A 19093-nucleotide genomic window follows, 5' to 3' on the forward strand; every position below is an offset into this window, starting at 1 on the left:
GGCGACCCAGATTGGCTATAAAGTTTTATTGGCACCCAGCCATGCCTATTCATTTCCATATTATCTGTGGCTGTTCTGGACCACAATAGCAGAGCTGAGTAGTTGTAGGAGGGAGACTTAAGGATGGCAAAGTTGAAAATATTTACTATCTTGTCCTTTGCAGAAGAAGTTTGCTGACTCCTGCCTCAGGGTACTTAGTCTTTTGGAAATTTCTGCTTTTGCCTCGAATTTGCTCTGATTTCTTATTTCTTAAAATGAGGCTCGCCAGTGAAGCAGTGCTCTGAGAATTCCTATTTTCCAGTGCTTACGTGGCAAATACCACCATACCAAGGCCTTTACAAATAGAAGTGCTAAGCTGTCAGTGTATATTCAATTTACAGGCTTGTTTGTGCTCAGTATAGCTTTTCTACGATGTATTTTGTAGACCAGTCATTCCAGTCCTCTGTTTGTCCCTGTTGGACATAAGGTTCTTTTTTTTTTTTTTTAACATCATTCCCCCACCGCACACTCTTCAAGGTCATTTTGAATTATAATACAATCCTCTGAGGTGTTAGCTATCCAATTTGGCACCATCTGCAAATTAAATCATCTTGTCTTTTATTTCATCACTCAAGTAACTGATAGAAATGTTAAGAAGAACCTGCCTTAGGACATCCTTTTTAAATGTCACTGTTTCCCTCAAGGTTCAGCCAGAACCACTGATTAATCTCTGAGTCCATCTTTATGCAAGCGCTCTAGTGGAAATTGGAGCTGGTCAGTAACTTCCAAACTTAAAATGCCAGTCCTTTTGTGAAGGGGGGCGTCCAATATGCCTGCCTCCTTGATGCTTTCCTCCAGCCACATGGTTTGCCGTATCTGTCATGTCTTCCTTTGTCATGAAGTCTAGCTCTGTCTCTTGCTTTGAAGTTAAACAGGGCCACAGGACTTGCTGTGGCCCATGAAAGGTGAGCGGAAGTGTAAGTGTCCCTTATGAAGTGAAGTTTGGAAAGGCAGTGCGTGATTCCCCGGGTCCCTGTTTCCTGTCTCAGCAACTGCCGAAGTAGTTGTTGAAAGGAACCTTCCTCAGCCTGGGCTCCTGAGTGGCTATGAATAGGAGAGCCTTCCTGGTTGATCTGTGTAAACATGTGGCATGAGTGAGAGAAACACCTTTGCTGTTACAGGCCACTGAGATCTGGGGGTTAGGGGGGTTCCCTAACCCTAACCTTGCCCATCCTGCCTGATATAGCACCATAACATTTTTCTAGAAAGTTCCCACTAAAGCTAGGGACCATGTTTCTTCTGTGTATCCTCTCCTATTTGCATCCTTCACAGACCCTTATCCATAGTAAAGTATCAACTAAATGCTTACTGAGTGGAAAGGAACTAAAAATAGATTAGTAGCTAGATAATGGGCTCTAGTTGTATGCTTTTCCATCACGTCTTCATATATAGAATTAATGATAAAAACGAACTCCTGGTACATCCAGCTTCCCAAGCGTCTTCAAGATGTTTTGCAATTAAATGCGCCAGTCTTCCTCGATTGTTCAAAGGATGTTTCATGATGTGACAGACGCATCAAGTTTTACCCTTTCCCTGATATTTACCTTATTTGGCTCAGGCCAGGCCCACCAAGTTTAACCATAGTAAGGCCAGCCTCTGGCTGGAGAGAGCAGTGTGGACTGACTAGAGTGAAAGTGTTACCTCGGGCATTTGTCTATTAATACTTCTGTACTGATGTGGAACTCTAGCTCAACATGTTTGCGTTATGAGAAATCTGGGAAAATGTTAGAGTTTCACATTACATAATATAGGTGTGCACAACCTCTCCTTGAAGATCATTAGCTGCACGATGGGGAAGACATGCCTGACTTTCTCATGGCTGTATTCCTAGGATCTAGAAGAATGGCTAGGCCATGAGAAGCTTCAATAAATTCACTGGGAATGGTTGAAAAAACACCCATTAGGTACTTGCGGTAATCTGTGAGATGTGTAGCCATTGTTTTCCCCTTGGAGGTGAGGCTTCAAAACATTACCCAAGGTCACACGACCAAGACATAGAACCAGCGTGGAAGCTGACTCAAGGTCATTTGCACTTCCTTTGGTAGTGTAGTACACCCAGGGTGCAGTGGAAATAGCAAATGTTCTAGAGTCTGCAGTCAAATGCTCTACCACTGAGCTATACCCCCAAATGTTCTAGAGTCTGAAGGACCGGGCTTTGAATTATAGCTCAACTACTCATTAGTCGTATGTCATTGGGAATTTCTAAAATATGTCCCCCGATGTTTTCCTTAAATCACTAGGATATTTTCTCTCCTTCAAGTCGGTCTTGTATTTTATTTAGTTTCCCATAAGTGCTATTTTTGGGGCCTGGTGTTAACTACTTAGCTCTATGCACTCTCTCGCTGGGGGCTTCTATGGTTAGGTTGAATTCATGCTGACTCAGTGACCCAGCCTTTCCCAGACCATTTCTTGAGGCGTCCAGAATGGGTTTAGCAGAGGGTTATGTTCCTTCTTTGAAATATGCTACTTTCCCAAATTTCATTTTGACCTTCCAATTCAATAATTATAGCCTAAGATATTTCATGTTTAAAACCTAAATGATTACTTGCTTAGAATCCTAAGAACAAATTTGGAGGCCAGCTTAAGGCACTTAAAGGTTTTGCCTGCCCTGGGGAAAAAAATGCATTCTTTGTCTTGCATCAACATGTTAATAAAGTCTAAAGTTCCTGCATAAACAGAACTTGCTTCAGCGGGAATTATGAGAACATAAAGGATGAAGGATCGTAAATGGACTGTAGTAGTGAAAGCCATTTACCTAGCATGGTACACAGAGTTTTATTTAAGATTAATGAAAACCCAATAAGTAGAAAACACTAATATTCCTGCCAGTGGGGGAGTCAAGATGAGTCTTTACTTGATGCCATAGAAATGTGTGTACTGCGAACAGAAAAATGTGTGCAATATTTGCAGCTATACCTTCATAATATTTTATAACCCAAATTCGTATTCAATAAAAATATACTTCCTATCTCACTTTATGATCTTTCTGGAGTCATTTTAGCAGTAAGTTATGAGTATAGAAAGAGTATTTTAATCGGTTTGTATATTGCATTTAAACTCTCTAGACATACGAGTATTAGAAATTACATTTGAACATGGAAAACTGCCATTTTAATGTTCTTCTGCCCTTTAAGTCGATTCTATTTTTGGAAATCCTACCGGAGTTAAATTCTAGAAGATCTGGGATTTGGGATCTACCACAAGCTGACCATGAGACTTGAGGACAATCGCTCTATCTCTGCGAGTTAGTTTTGTTATCATAAAAAGGAAATAGTAATGCACATGCGTCTTGGTGTTCCTGTGGAGATAGGAAGAGAAACTGTCTACAAAAATCTCTGCCTGGTGTAAAATGCTATTCAAAGATTAGTCACCCATCCTGACAGTGTGATTTTTGCACTTTACTGCTCATAGCAGAAGCTCCTCCTCCTCCCCTCCTCCTCCTCCTCCTCTCCTCCTCCTCCTCTCCTCCTCCTCCTTCTCCTTCTTTTTTCCCTGCACAATTTTCAAGAGTTTTATTTGATGGATTGGAATCAGGCAGTGCTAGGACCGCCCCCCACCCCCCCAACCTCCACCCCCCACACCCCTCTGCAGAAACTCTTGATGGTTTGTGCTGGTGCTGGCTTAGGTATGTAAACATTCTCTCCCCTTTCCTGAACAGGGGCTGAAAACACAGCACTGAGCTATTTTTACTACGATTGACGCTCTCTGTCCCAGGAGCAGTCACCCAGCGGATGAAATAGGAACAAATGATGGATCTGAAGATAGGTTTTATTTAGCCGGCAGTCCTCACCTCCAGCACCTAGTAATGGGAAGTCATGGGTCTCTACTGAGTCACAGGAAGACTGCAGTGGAATGGGTCAGACTTGCAAAGAATTATTACTTTACTTGGTGGTAGATAATGTGGGTGGGGGGAAGCCGATTATTAGACAATTGATATGTTACAGGCTTACCTTTAAAAAATATGTTTTGAGCCCAGAGTTAGGCCTGGCAGGAGTTCTTTGGAAGATTTAGCTTCTTATCTTCTTAAGTCCAGGAAGCTGTTTAAAAAAATTTTCCGTGTAATTATGCAAATTCATGTGTCTTAGATTTCCTTCCTGAAACCATCAAATAACACTTCAGTGTGTGGGCTCAGGAGGGTTATTACAGAGAATAAATAGATGTCATTATGTGTCATTTCGCCCATCAAAAAATACAGTAGCAATTACTGCCTTGTAAAGGGAGTAAACTCAAAATGATCGTATTGCATTATCTACTAAGGGCCTGGAAAAGTTGAATAACTATCAGTTACTGTGCTCACATAAGGCATTTGAGCCTTATCTGCTGGAAGTTATTCACAGTCTCTCCCTATCACATTTTCTATTCACTTCTTCGAAAATCATTTCAAGACAAGTGATCCTGGTTTTAAAAACACGGAAGGCAAAGGATAACGCCCTCTCCTTTGGTATGAGGTCGGTCCCAGCTCCTGATATAAAATACTGGCTGTTGACTCCCAGTTCTCCTAGAAGGGCCAATTTCACAGACTGCCGGGATCAAGATGATTTTAATTAAATCGCACAAATCCCTTTGTGCTGCAGCCCAATCCCGTGCGGGCTGCCGGCCTCTGAGCGGTTCTGGCATGTATAGAGTTAACCAGGTTACCGGGATTCCTAGTTAACTTCTTTCACCAGGAATGCAATTCATGTTTACCTATATAAGGAAACCTGTTAGGCTGACCTGAGTTTGGCAGATTTTTGCGCTGACTGGGAGGCGTGTAAGCACACAGCCTGGAAAGGGGAGTGATTCGGAGCTGGACAGAGCAAGCTTCCTGCACGCCCCAGCCATTCAGCTGACCCGAGGCGGCCTGCTTGGAGGACCTCAAGGCTTGTCTCTTCCGGATCACAGCTGAGGAACGGAAACCCCGTCCTGGGAAAAATGGGGAAGCCGGTGAGTCTTACCGATCTCTCTCTGCTGGCCTCAGCTAAGTGGCACTTCCCGCGGCTTTCACCCAGGAAGCAAAGGGAGAGGAGGCGTAGCTCAGCCTCCAACCCCACAGCTCCTTCCCGAGCAGACACAGTGCTTCGCAAATAGCTCCAGACAACTTTTCCTGCCTGTTTTATACAACAGGAACTCACAGAGGCAATGATTTTAACGCCTTAGACATTCCAGAGAGTGTTTTTACTAGCCAAGAGTTTGCAGACCCTCGTGATGAGCGAACTTTCTCATCTCTGTTGCACTCTGAGACAGTGGAAATGAGCCTTGGGGTGCTTTGTGAGGAGGCTGACTCCCCAAGGAAGTAATAGTAAATCTAAGTGGGTTCTTAAAACCACAGGCGGTGTGATACTCCGCAGAAGTGCAATTTGTCACTAAGAAGGTTTTCAGTCATGCGGCAGCAAAACCCTTGCATCCTGCACATGTAATAAAGGACACCTTCTGAGCCACTGAGGAAAGGAAGAAGCCGGGCTGGGCTCTTTGTTCTAGACAATGTAAAGATCACTTGTGCGTTTTGACAAGTAGCGTGTGTCTATTTATATATAAGGCGAGAACGATGAATGCGAGCCTGATGTCAGAGGCTTTGCGGTCGATTGAGTGAGAATGGGGTGATGCTCTGGCTGTATACAAAAATCTCAATCTGAAGGTGATTAACATGGAAATGTGAAAGTGTTTACAGGGCTTTTCTGCGTGATTGTAGTTAGGCTCGGGAACACCCAATTATAAGAGGCAACCGAGAAAGAAGAAAAAAAACTTCTCCAACTGAGTTCTGGGGCACAGGTAAAACTTGGGGGAAAAGAGCCGATTTTCTTAGAGTAGAGCTGTCAAAAGTGATCTGGAATCAAGAATTGTTTTATATTTGGAAGGATTTTTTTTTTTATTTTTTCATGCCAAAGGGGGTTTTCTTAATTGAGTTAGCTGGGATAATTGTCTCGGAATGATATGACTGCTCATCTTTTAAAGACATAGTGTCATTTCCCGTCCTGCCCAGTGACTTAATCCTAAAGAGTTTGGGGAACAGGAGTCTGCTACTGACTGTGGCAAGTGGCACGGGGGCCCGGGTTCCGATTCCTCAGATTCGGAAATTGACCTCCAGGAGAGCCATCAGTGCAAGCAAAGCTATGGCCAGTTTTGTTTAAGGCCCTCAACTTGAGAGAAGCGTAGCCGTGCCCAGTAGCGTAGCTGCCGTGAAACCCACTCACCCCTAGCAGAGCGAAACCCCAAAAGGGACACGCATGATAGAGCAGACGTTTCAGTAAATGAAGCTCTCAACGGCAAAGGCAGCAGAACCGAGACACCCCATGCAGACGTTTTTGAGCCATTTGGTTCTCTCAGTGCTGCTCAGGAAAACAGGAGTCTGGATATTGTGTTGCTTTCAATGGGAATCAGTAACCCAGGAGACGCAAAACACTATTGGAAAATAGACGGTTAATAACAGATGTTCATACTGGGCTGTCTCACCCCGCCGATGAGATGGCCCCAGGCCAGGTCAGCCGGCATGTCCGCTGTTTTTCCTGTGAGTTAATATGTACACACTTATTATATACTAATTATATCAGTGGCTGAGGGAATATATAAGCAGAAAGATAGATAAGTCTCCTGGGCTGGGGAGGGCCTCGGGTGAACGGGGGGATTTTGAATCTCATGTCTAGAGTTCTCCTGGCCACGGGCACGTGAATTACAGACAACTGGGGGGCTGGGGGGCGGGGGCCAGACTCCACAACCTACCGATCCCGTGGCTCCTCGGCAGCCCATCTGGGGGCAGTGAGAGTGATTATTGTCAGTAGAGTCTCAGGAGGATTCCTTCTGGAAGAGGACACTTACTTCAGTGGCCAAAGCGTTCCTGCAGTGAAAGGCAGCGAGTGGGGGGCATCGGCCCCTCCGAGCCACCGCTAGCTGTTGCGTGGAGGTACACCCATTCGGCAGCCTCTTTAGATCTGGGAGACGTTGGAAGGTATCTCAGTTCAAAGAGATTGAAAACTCCTAGGGGGAGAAAAAGACAAGGGGCAACAGGCCTTCTCAGAGCCTTGGCATGCCCATTTGTTAGTATGTGTGGTGACTCCCCCAACAAGTGTAGCCTAGGAAGTATGGTCGGCTGCAGATGGGCCTGGTGGCTTTGTTTTTTGCCCAATCAGCCTAATGAATACTCTTTCAGCCAGAATTTCCCAGTGGCTGAGCCCCAGAGCGCTGGTAGACAACGAGTGGGTCACAGACCTGCCCAAATGTTGGTCTGGCTTGTCATCTGGGCCACGGAGCCATGCCTGGGCTGGATGTGGCCTCCTGAAGGGTTATCTCTGGGCCACGCAGCTTCCTCCGTTGGCCCCAGTGCATTGTGCAGACGGGATGCATTTCTGTATCTGTCATGATGCGCGACAGTTAGGAAACTGACGCTCCAGGCGCAAAATGTAGATGGCGCAAGTCAAAATTCTGCGTCAGTCTGTTAACCTAGTCCTTGGGGCTAAGTGTGAAGGAAAACATCCTTTTGTTGTCTCTCATGCTGCAGAGGGGATGTCAAGGCCCTCTGCATGTCATCCGGCTTGCCCTTTCTACTCCATAAAGAATTTTAAAAAGGTGTTTTTGCGCGTGCACGTGCGCGTGCGCCTGCCTGTGTGTTGTTCGATTGTTAAAGATCTCCTACAAAACTGATATACAGGGTTTCCTCATGGGATCCTTTCTAACGTTCCGTTCTGGTTTACACTTCCCTTCCTCAGACTGCGATCAGGGTTGCTTTGGCGGGGATTCTGCTGGTGCCAGTGTGGCCTAGTCCAGAGGCAATGACATAAAAGAACCTGGTTTCAAAAGTTATTTATTAAATGTAAATTCCTTCCTTGGACACTGTACCAGATTTGTAAACGGCATTCCTGTCCCTGGTGAACTTTCTGTGGCTTTCTCTGCCTACCATTTGACATCCATTACCTTTTCAAAAACATTTGGCGTTATTAATTCCTGTTCCATTCATTCAGCAAATATTTATTGAGTGCCTTTTGAAGTCCTATGCTAAGTATTCTGGAGGAAAAGTGGGTATATAAGAGACAGATGAACTTAAACCAAATCTGCATGCCGCCAAACACATTTCTGCCGAGAGAAATCTCACTGCCTTCTTGAGTGTACGGCATATGAAATACGAATTATTACAAACTTACGTGACCACTTCTTTTTTTCTCTGATCATCCAGAGGGACTTCCTTTAAGTCAGAGCTTCCCAGCCAGTGGTCATAAACCAGGTAACGCATAGGTCATGATGTCCACGCCTTCCGTGGCCAGATGATTTCCACATCGGGTGTGTCAGGTAGATGCCAACGAACTTAGTTATACTTACAGAAGAAAGATGCCACTTTGCTCCCTGCAGAACATCCATAAATGCCTCTTTATATTTTGTTCACGTAATTTTTAAGTCCACACTTTCTTGGGGGTATCGGGGATTCCCGGGGCACCACACAAAGAAGAGAGGCTTTCAGAATACTGAGTAACTCAAGAGCTTTGATACTGGTTTTTAACCACTGGAAATGATTAAGGTTCAAGTTCCAGTGACAGTTCTAATGAAGCAGACGAAAGCAGCTGCTGTTACTTCTAAGGTTGTATATATAAGGCTTAGGACTAGGGAGCATGAATTAATAACTGGTTTGTGTCGGTAGGGTTCTCCAAGTACCTAGGGCATTGGCAAAACCAATTTAAAATATATTTATATTTGAAGAAAGGTTAGCCGGCGAGGTGAGAGACAAGACTAGGGTTTCTAGTTAAATGTAAAAGTACATTTCCATATTTTAATTAATTGCTTGCAATCACATAGAAGGGAATCGTCTGTGAGTGAACCTTTCAGAGAAATTAAGTGCCTTTATATATTATTGCCAAGGGTTCAGTTAATTTTATTTTTTATTTAAAAGGAAAATAAGAATGGATAGTGGTGCTTTGTGGAAGGTAGCATTTTCAGACATGCGTGGTGCTGCACGGCGGGATGTGTGTAAAGAACGACTCTTGTTGTACGTCATCATGTGTTCACTCTCCTGCGAGTTGCCCTTCACTTGTCTAAACTTGAGACAGAAATGAAATTAAGCAGAACCTCTTCAATTTGACAGTTCGAGTTTTAACATGTGACAGAACTGGAATTTTAGTTAAAAAGCTTAAGCCAGGAAATGCTGCATTATTTATAGGTATTGTTCTGCAGTGGAGACTTTTGGTTATTTAATCCAAAATTATTTTCCCCCCTGAGTATCTAATTGTGCTGTTATTTAGGTCTGTGCTGAGCTCTCATCATGCATTGCCTCGGGGAACCAAACAGTATATAAACTCTAGAGAATGGATAATAAGTTTACTCGAGCTGATGTACTTGGCTTGAAGTTAAGGAACAAAGCAGTGGATGGTGGGTTTGGCCAAGTCATCTTAAACTTCTCTGGGATTGGGTTTTCCTCCTCTATCAATGGAGACACAAATACGCAGGTCATCGGACAGTTATGAGTGTGGAAAACGGTCATGTCTGGGAAAGGACCTCATGCAATGCTGGGCCTAAGGCCAACTGATAAGTATTAGTTGGATCCCAAATGGATGTCTTCAAGTCAACAGTTAAGGGATGGGAGGAGCGGAAGTGCAGTCACCCGCCGGTGGGCTGGTGTGTCATTTTGCCCACTCAGCGACTTAGAATCTGCTTTTCAGTGAAGCCTGACATGCGTTCTAGTGTCTCGTTCCAGGTCCTCTTTGTTTGTGTTCCTGCCTGTCCCCTGCAGGGTTTTGAGTTTCAGACCCTTGTTTTCAAGACTTCTGCCTTCCATAGCAATCTAGGTCAGCTCAAACATAAGCTTCCTCCTTTTAAGGTGTTTTCTCAAAAGCAGCACGTTTTTGTAAACAGAACAGAAATACTCACTTTGTACTTACTAGTTTGACAGCGTGAAAGCTTTTCCAATAGCAACAGTGGGAGACTGGGCTAGTGAATCCATTGATAAAATCCTCTTGTTTCGTTAATGACAAGTTAGAACATTTCCCTGGCTTCGGTTCATAACAGCAGTTCTCCAGGGGTCTTGAGGACGGACCTCTCTAAAGGCGTTATGTCCCCGAAGTTACCCCAAGACCCCACTCTCTTTCTCCCGCTCCCCATCGACCACATCCCTCTGCTTTTTGGTACAAAAACACACACACAGGATAACTCCAACTCAAAAGTGATTTAGAAAAGTTGGAGTCTTAGTAAGTTTATCTTGCCTGTATTTCCCACTTATGCATGTACAGGATAAACATGTGATTTTAAAAAAACAACCAAACTAAATAAGTCTAAAAGAACTCTTTCAATTAATGTCGCATAAAATATTTAAATGCTAAGAAAACATTGGTTTATAGTCTAATTGGAAGATTTTTTTTCCTTAGTGTTGTAGCTTATCTCAAGTTCGATGAAATTATGCCAGACATAGGGGATCTATACTTTTTTTTAAATTTTTATTTCAATTCCAGTTAGTTAACCTAAGGTGTTATATTAGTTTCAGGTGTGCAATATAATAATTCAGCATTTCCATACATCACTCAGTGCTCATCACCATAAGGATCTACGTTTTGATCAAGCCACTGCTGTGGACTGAATGGCATGGTCCTCCCTGCTCCCAGAACTATACCAGAATGATATTCCTTCCTCATATGGTCCTGCCTGGGAATGGACTTGCCCATTCACACCCCCAGGAATATCCACCAAGTTACTATACATCTCAGTGAGCTAATTCCTTAACCTTTCTAACACATATCCGCAAATGCATTAAGAACCAGGATGCTTGGAGGATTCCATAGATCTCCGGGGTCTCTGTCCAGAAAACTTCCCTCCAGGCCCCCCTGAGCCCTGAGAGGATCTTCCCCTGGCCTGGGGAAAACCCTTCCTCCTTTCCATTTCTTTGGTAGGCTTTGCCGTGCACATGACTTCTCCTCTCCCAGCGGGTGTGTCTCAGTTCAAAAAATGCCTAGAACTCAACAGAAATGAAAACAGTATGAACTTCTATGACCAAGAAAAGTTCATGGGCAGGCAAGACAATTTTATCAGGACTACAGCCTAGGCAGCCACAAGTGTACGATACATCCCAACATCAGCCATACTAAATTAGAGAGAATTTCCCCCCTGAAATCTCAAGAAATACAGTGTAATGCCACCACCCCACAGGGCTGCCTAAAATCTCAGCATTAGAGAATGATTTCGTTATCTTTCAAGGCATCAAGAGTGTTCTAGTAGAAATTAATGGCTCTGGAGAGAACAACAGCTGCAGTTGCCAGACTTGCTGCTCCGGCGTGGATTTGTCTCCAGTGAAGGGAATTCTTCTCCAAGGATTTCTTCTCCAAGGAAGGGAACTCATCATACAGTCGTCTTGCCTGCCCACGAAATTTCTTGGTCATAGAAGTTCATACTGCTTTCATTTCTGTTGAGTTCTAGGCATTTTTATAACTCAGACACACCCACTAGGAGAGGAGAGGCCATGTTCCCGGCAAAGCCTACCTTTGATCCCGTGAAAATGGGACAAGCGGTGGGGTAGGGATGAGGAGACAGGAATGCAGGGAGGACAGGAAAAGAGAAAAATAAGGAGGAGAAGCTCAACATCCATTCAACAGTACTTACCAAATTCCTGCTCCGAACCAGGCATCACCCTACATGCTCAGACTAAAGAAGAGCCTGCGCCCAGTGAGGTAACAGTCACGTGTCGGAGGCAGACGTTGATGCAGTGTCCCTCAAACAAGGGTAAAGGGGCGCCCAGTACAAAAGCTGAAGTGTAGCTGTATTTTGCCATGAGATTGTACTGGGGGGGCTTTCACTAATTGGGAAGGAAGTCAGAGAAAGCTTCCCCAGGACAGGGATGCTTATACTGAGAGCTGGTAGGAAAGGATGTGAGTCAGAGTGCTTGGAGGGGGAGGAAATGGCCCGACTGTATGAGGGAGTTTCCAACAAGGTATGACATTTCTCTTTTGGAAAGGCCACGTGGGCAGCAACCTAGAAAAGGGGCCACTGGGGTGTCAGACTGAATGTGGGTGAACTAAACAGGAGTCTAGGAGAGGGGTCTGAGGAAAGGTGATGTCTACTCATACTAATATCGTGGCAGTAGAGAGGAAGAGAAGCGGATGGCTTTTAGCTCTATTTCCCAGGTGAAAGAGACAGGAGTGGCGGTGAAGGGGGGACATGGGTGATGGGGAAGGACCAGGAGGTGTCAAGGCAGACTCCCAGGAAGTTTGTTCACCTAATTAGAGGGAGATTGAGATCCTTAATGACTTAGGGAATGACAAAAATTGACCTGCTTTGGGGCTAGGGAGGGAAGTCCTTTGTAGCCTGCTGGAATAGAAAATGCACGAGCTTTGGGGCTGAAGATACTGCTGTGGGTTTAAATCCTGGCTCATCCACTTACTGGCTCTGTGAGGCAGAGTTTCACTGAGCCTCCATTCTCCCATCTTTTAAAAAGGCCATAAACACCCATCTCACAGCGTTGCTGGGACAAGCAAAAGAACTTCATCTATGGTCAAAGGTCCTACATACATGAGTTACTATTATTACTCCACATATTCACCAGCAATGAAGCCTAGAGGAATAAGGGTTATTTTCAATGACTTCCTGGGCGATGGGGGTGAGGGAGTAGGGTGGTGTGTTGAGAATCTGGACGGCTGAGATCTCCATGCTCCGTGAGTTTCCCTAAGTGAAGTTTTGTCGCGGTTGATAACGTGCAGGATAGCCATTCATTGTCAGTCGTCTGGGGAATGCCTTCTGATTTCATCCCAACCCCATCTCCTCCTCTCCCTCCGCCTGGATTATGGGATTCTATATAAGAAAAGCTACATTACTTTTCTCAGCTGAGATCCCTTATCACTTGTAAGAGGACTATAGGATTTAGGAAAATGTAACCCGAGAGTTTGCACTAACAGATGAGCACACTCAGTTAACTTTACACTCCCTGTAGTGTTTGGGTGAAGGTTTTACCGTTCTGTTTTTCTAGCATCAACTTAGTGAGCGCCTTTTATATGACATGTGTAATTCCACTGCCCTTGAGTGACCTCAGCGAATTCCTTTCTGGCTTCCAAACATGCTCTCGTTAAAGGGAGCCATTAGGCAGTGAAGCTGCGGCCATCAGCCATCGGGTTAGGAAAACCTTGTCATGGGCAGGTGAAGGGGAGGAGGGGGTTAAGCCCTGTGGAATCCAGGTATTAGCTTCCCTCCCTGCAGGTGTTCTGGAATTGTAGGATCCGACTCCAAATTTCTCCTTTGATTGCCTCCTTGCATTTCTTTCCCTTTGTTCCTGATGTGCGCTCTTAAGTCTCTTTGCTTTAGAGCCACGTTCCTCTCTCAGTGGATTTTCAAGAAGATGAAGTTGCCCACCAAGACCGTTCAGTTATTTTTCCAGGCAAGAACTATTCGTTTTCCTACAGGAAAACATGTGGGAGAGAGTGGGAGGCTTTCCATTCTGCTGTTTCACTCGTCATGTTTGGGCGGCAGACGGTGGATACGTTTGTACGAACTCGCCAGTAACCAGCTTGGTTCTCCATCTGGATCCTTGAGATTTGACCGTGTACACCCGGACTGGGAGCTGGGCGTGTGGGAGGCGTGGAGAAGGAAGTGGAGAGGAAGCTGTTATCTGAAATAGAAGCCTTAGGCACGTTTGTAAGGGCTTCCTCTTCCCCTGCCTTCATATTTCTTTTTCTATGCGACCCACTTTGGTGCAGATGCATTCCAAGATACAAGGGCAGTTTAAAAAGGCAATTCTAAGTCGGAATTGTATCTCCAGAGGGGCTGCCATTTCGCTGCTTAAAGATGCATTTGACTTTCGTTGTGCTGAGTTCAAGGCAGGAGCCTTCCAGGGAAATTTGGAATCAGCGTTGCAAGAGAAGTCGCTCAGCATCTGGAGGGTTTCAGATTCACAACACGGTATCAGGAAGCCAGAACTAGACAGGGTCACAGCAGGGGAAAGAGTTCGCTTTGTGCATGAATGTGGTTACCTGACAATAAATAATTTGCCAATAGTTCAAAGATAATGAAGGAACCTGGTAAAGTGATCCCGAGTGAAGGTCACAGCAAAGAGAAAGTACATGGAATGTTATAATGAGGGAAAATGGTGAGAACTTCTGTTTTCAGACCCCCAAATAAAGTTCTTGCAAAGATAAAGATGTGAGCTCTGCACACCATCAGGCCCTCTGGGCTGTTTATCCTGCTCAGAAAGACTGAAATGGGGAGGAGGAAGGCCTCTGCCGACAGATTGTAGGTCATAAATTAGTTAATAAAATCTGTCCTGTGTTATCTCCAAAACAGCCTATTTTATATATACTTGTCCATTTGATTTATTTGTTTCTCTGCTTACTCCAGACTGTATTTTGGTAGCGTAAGTCAATATATGAGTTTCAGATTATACAAAACTTTATTTATAAATGACCTGCCTTCTGTGGAGAAAATAGCAGTTGGGTGTGTGTGTGTGTGTGTGTGTGTGTCCGTGTGTTGTATATAATTTATTGCTGTTGATCAGGAATTTCAAAGTTAACTTTAGATTTCAATATATAATACCAGTGATTCCAATTAAACATGTATATTGTTATCTGTCAAAATACATTTATCAAAAACTTAATTTTTATTGCTGCTTCCAAGAACTTTTCAGGGCTTACAGGTTTGCAGTAAAGTATTTCCACTTAGGAACGTGAGTACATCCTGTTCTCATTTTATGTCCTAGAGTCACTATCAATGATAAAGCAACATTGTATGTATCTATGTACATTTCTATATATATTACATATATGCACATGTATGTGTCCATTTGGAAGGTTCTCTATATTAAGGAGGGTAAGCTGTAGCCATTGTTTACTGAATTTTTTCAAAGTCAGATGGCAGATATAAAAAAGAAAATGTCACAATTTTTTACAACCAAGTTAATTATTTAGAAGATATGTGGAAGTCCAAGGAGGGAGAGGGGGCGGTGGAGGGGTGGGAAGAACAGATACAAAAGAAAAGGAGAGAGAGAGAAGCAGGACAGGAGTGAAAGGGAGGTCCCAAAGCAACAAAACTCTCCCCTCCCCTCCCGAGGCACTCTCCCTGTATAGACAAAAGCCCAGCAGACAAACAGGTGGAGGACAAAAAGAAGGGGCATGACGCAAATCGCTAGAAAGTGCCCGAGACTGTAAAAGAGAAAGAACAAAAGGGTGAGAACAAAACAGCTGAGGAAAGGCTGGCGCTGTGTATGCAGATGAGCCAAAAGGAAGTGCAGAAGAAAGTAGGAAATGAGGAGGTCACGTTAAAAACCCAGGGAGTGTGGAATGAGACAGAAATGGTCCCTGTGCTTGAGTGGGTAGATGACAGAGAAGACTCTGTTCTCTAGGTGTCTTGATGAAAGGAGGGCGCTACAGCACAGAAACGAAGGTGGGCAGGAAGAAGGTGGGCAAGAGGAAGGCAAGAACCAGGTGAAGGGGGAACCTTGAGCCCACGTGAGAAGACAGCCAGCCACGCGCGAGATCCCAGAGAGGGGCCGCATGGTCATGCCCTGGGGGGTGAGGTTGAGCCCCGAAGATGGCACGGCTGGTCTCACCTTCGTAATACAATTTACTTTGTCAATGTCCCTACTCGCTAAGAGCGGTGTAGCCGGGACCCCACAGCTCCCAGCCTTGAGATGCCCCAGAAGAGGGTGCCTCTTCCTGATCTAACAGATGATTATTCTGGAACAGTGAATGATAACTTGCTGGGCTGAAGAGTGCATCCCCTAGATGCCTTCCATACTTCCAGGAGTCATTTACTGAGCCCGCAGTACCCGGCTTAATCCCTATTAAACACTTTGGATTTCGGAAGGGGAGTGGGAGGGAGAGGTGGTTGTGTGTGAATCCACGTCCACTGCCAGGTCACCTGAGTACCCAGTGCTTGACTCTGTGACTGCAGGCTTAGAGCCTGCCCGTGGAGGTCCCAGTCGGGTCTCCTGTGGGCTTGGACTTGGTCCTTTGTTTTTCCTGTGACTTCGCTCATAATAACTTACGTTTGCAATTCAGCAGTCCGAGGAATTGTTTTAATGGCAAGTTCGGAACTTACAGGCAATCACACGTTTCAAGGCCCAGCTCAGGAAACGAGTTTGAAGCGGCATGTTAACAGTGAATTCTTAATTCTTAGCTGTGTCAGGGAACGAGGCTCAGAGTGGTCGGGGAAAGCTCACCGGTTGTTGACTCCAAGTGATGTGGCTGCATTTAAAACTCCAGTGGGCAGTTGTGAAGATGGCAAGCTTTACTTTGATACCGTGCCATCACACCTCCGTTAGTGCCCTGGGTAGAATGCAAACATCTGCCTGCTTTTATTGCCCCTGCGTTACTTAAGACATTTTGTTTCTTTATGACGTAAATCACTGGAATCAACTGTTTTTAAAATCTCTTTTAGTGTTTCCCTGAAATGATCATTCTCTACAATTGTTTAAGAGATAATTGGCCCTTTAGGTACACAACAAATTATACAGATCAAATTTCCTGCTTTCCTGACCTTTTGCAAGAATGACGTTGTGACAAAGGTACCCAGGACCAGGGTGGAATTTGTTGTCTTCGGGGGCCGTGTGAATTGTGGGCCCACGTTAGCATAGCTGGTCAAAGGAGACCTCATGTTTCCATTTACTGACTATGGGACAGTCAGCCTGCTGACTTTTCCCAGTAACCGGAACTTTGTGGATTTGCCCTGCAAGGATTTGCTGTTTCCTTCCCTGTGTATTTATTTACTTTACCCTGCTGGCTGCTGGGTAATCTGTTTGCCCTATGGGCTCTGTGCACATCCAGACAGAAGAGCTTCGGGGAAGTAAGTACCATCACTTTAGTTCCAATGGACTGGCTGTATTCCAGGGCCTCTTGTTGGGAATTTTCTCTTACTTTTATGGCGAGTCAAGGTTTGAAGCCAATGGAACCGCTCAAGAAAACGAGAGCCATGAAACCCATCAATTATGATTCCAGATTTGAGAAAAGAATGGCATAAACTATAATGGATAGTAAAATGGCTCTCCTTAGCCCACTGATTAGAAAAGCTTGGGAGGGCATATCTATACACACGGGGTCCTCTAACTCGTAGAATGTTACAGAAGGGGCCATCTGGAAGAGTACTCTCGTGGTATTCCATAAAATATGACTCTTACTCAGATCCTAGGATTGCACAAGGGGAGGAGGCTTCCCTGGGATTCCCTAGGGCAGAATATTGGAAGACGATTGAGGATTGGGAGAGCTCCTGGAGTGGGCCAAAGAATTAAGACAGGAACTAATTGGGAACTCTGAGAGACCAGCCAGAACACATGTAGAAATGTTAGGTTGTAATGATTCTTTCCACTCAACATCTATGTGTTTCTTGCTCTCTGTGGTTCCAAATACTGAATATATGAAAATGGAAGGAAAGAAATGAGTGTGTGCCACAGGGGAGGAAGCAGGGGTGGGGGGAAAGTAGCCACTGCCTCATGATTGGGAGAGAAAAAGAATGGGAGAATGGGATGGAGAAAATTTGAGGTCATTGCATGGAGTAAATGTTATCACTACGATGTGGCATTTAGGACATTCTGTAAGTCACAAGTAAGGGGTGTAAGGGAGATAAAATACAGTCCAAACTAATTTTATTTAATTAGTTGAAAAGACTAGATGAATGGTCTTCAAACTTTTACAATATTTCTAAGTATTCTCTCTCTCTCTCTCTCTCTCTACACACACACACACACACACACACACACGATGCAGATTATCCCTCCATAAATTAACCAAAATAAAATTAATACATACATGTTGCTTCCCACTGCAGCTAAGGAAACATGTGGAAAAGAAGCACTCGCTTTGTTTACTCAGCCCTCAGTTTCCCACGGCCACTATCACTCACTGTTCGATGCCCTCTAAAGACGTGCAGTATGTCCTAGAGGTTCGGAGAGCAAACTTTTGAGCCATGCAGACCTGAGGTAGAATCTCTGCGGAGCCACTTGCTGGCTGGACCTCCCACCGTTAACACTTAACTCCCTGACCTTGGCTTCTCTTACCACCTGCCTTCCAGGGTCATTTGCTAAGAGTAAATCAGAAGATGCAAATGCAGCATTCTGGATATTCAGTAAGTGCTCAATAAATGCTAGCTAGTATACCACCCCTGCTAAGTTCCTTGAGACCGATGGCCTGATATTTGATAAACACGGGAGCTACAGAGCTGTCACTCTGCAGTACAAATTGTGCAAAACACACTGCCCCTGGGTGAAAGGGTACCCACTAAAAAAGTTTTTGAGTTTGTTGGCTAATACTGCTTTTACTCCAAATCACTCACGGGGTGCCTGGCTGGCTCAGTTGGTAGAGAATGCATGTGACTCTTGATCTCGGGGTTATAAGTCTGAGCCCCACATTGAGTGCAAAGATTACTTAAAAATAAAATCTTAAAAGAAAAAAATCACTTGGACTTCCTTCAGAGGTCCGTGGACTTAAGCAGGACTTAGGATCTTTTTGTTAATATAGTTAATGGAAAGGATTGGTAACAGGTTGAGACAATGACTTTCCGCAGTTGACGTTCATTTTCTATCACCCTGTCCATTGTGAACTGGATCTTTATACCTTTAAAGGATCTTTCTGAGACTAGATCAGCCTGAAGTTTTGCATATGAAACTTTGCTCAAATAAATTTGGACTAATGTTACTAAAATATTCAAGTGATTGCAGGCAACTGTTGTAACATATGTTGGCTCAAAACTAGCTTTTAAGAATTTTGCCTGGAGTCAAATTCTCTGCAAAATACTTGAACAAATTAAAGACAAAGTTAAAATTTGTTTGGAAGATGATGTTTTACCCAGACTGGTTTTCTAGTCCCTCTTGGATCAGAAACATGTTAGTCCTTTTAGAAATACACATGAGGTGGACACATTTCAAGAGGGCAAAAACCCTAATCAATAATCAAATCCTAGTTCTAGAAATATGCAAAAATGACGGCAATGTTGAAGGAAAGAAATGACTATCTCTAGCCCTTTCCACTTCCTGTCACTCCCAGAGAAATGCTCTTTTGAAAACCATGTTGAAGTTATCCTAAGATATTGATAAAAGTAGACATTTTCCAAAGTACTTCACCGCTAAAGTCTACTTGTCATAAACATTAATTTTACTTTTTCCTCCTCTTAGACTCCAAAGCATAAATGAAGAATTTAT

General features: G+C 44.2%; 1 protein-coding gene across 1 annotated transcript in view; it reads left to right on the top strand.

The window, feature by feature from the left end:
* The first annotated feature begins 4809 nt into the window (after nt 1-4809).
* The window catches only part of MID1 (midline 1), a 341028-nt gene continuing 326744 nt past the window's right edge, over nt 4810-19093 (top strand). Inside the window, exon 1 of the mRNA XM_044236012.1 lies at nt 4810-4962. The gene's annotated coding sequence lies outside the window, so the exon portion shown is untranslated. The remainder of the gene's footprint in view (nt 4963-19093) is intronic.

Source organism: Neovison vison, chromosome X (genome assembly GCF_020171115.1).
Source record: "Neovison vison isolate M4711 chromosome X, ASM_NN_V1, whole genome shotgun sequence".
NCBI classification, from domain to species: domain Eukaryota; kingdom Metazoa; phylum Chordata; class Mammalia; order Carnivora; family Mustelidae; genus Neogale; species Neogale vison.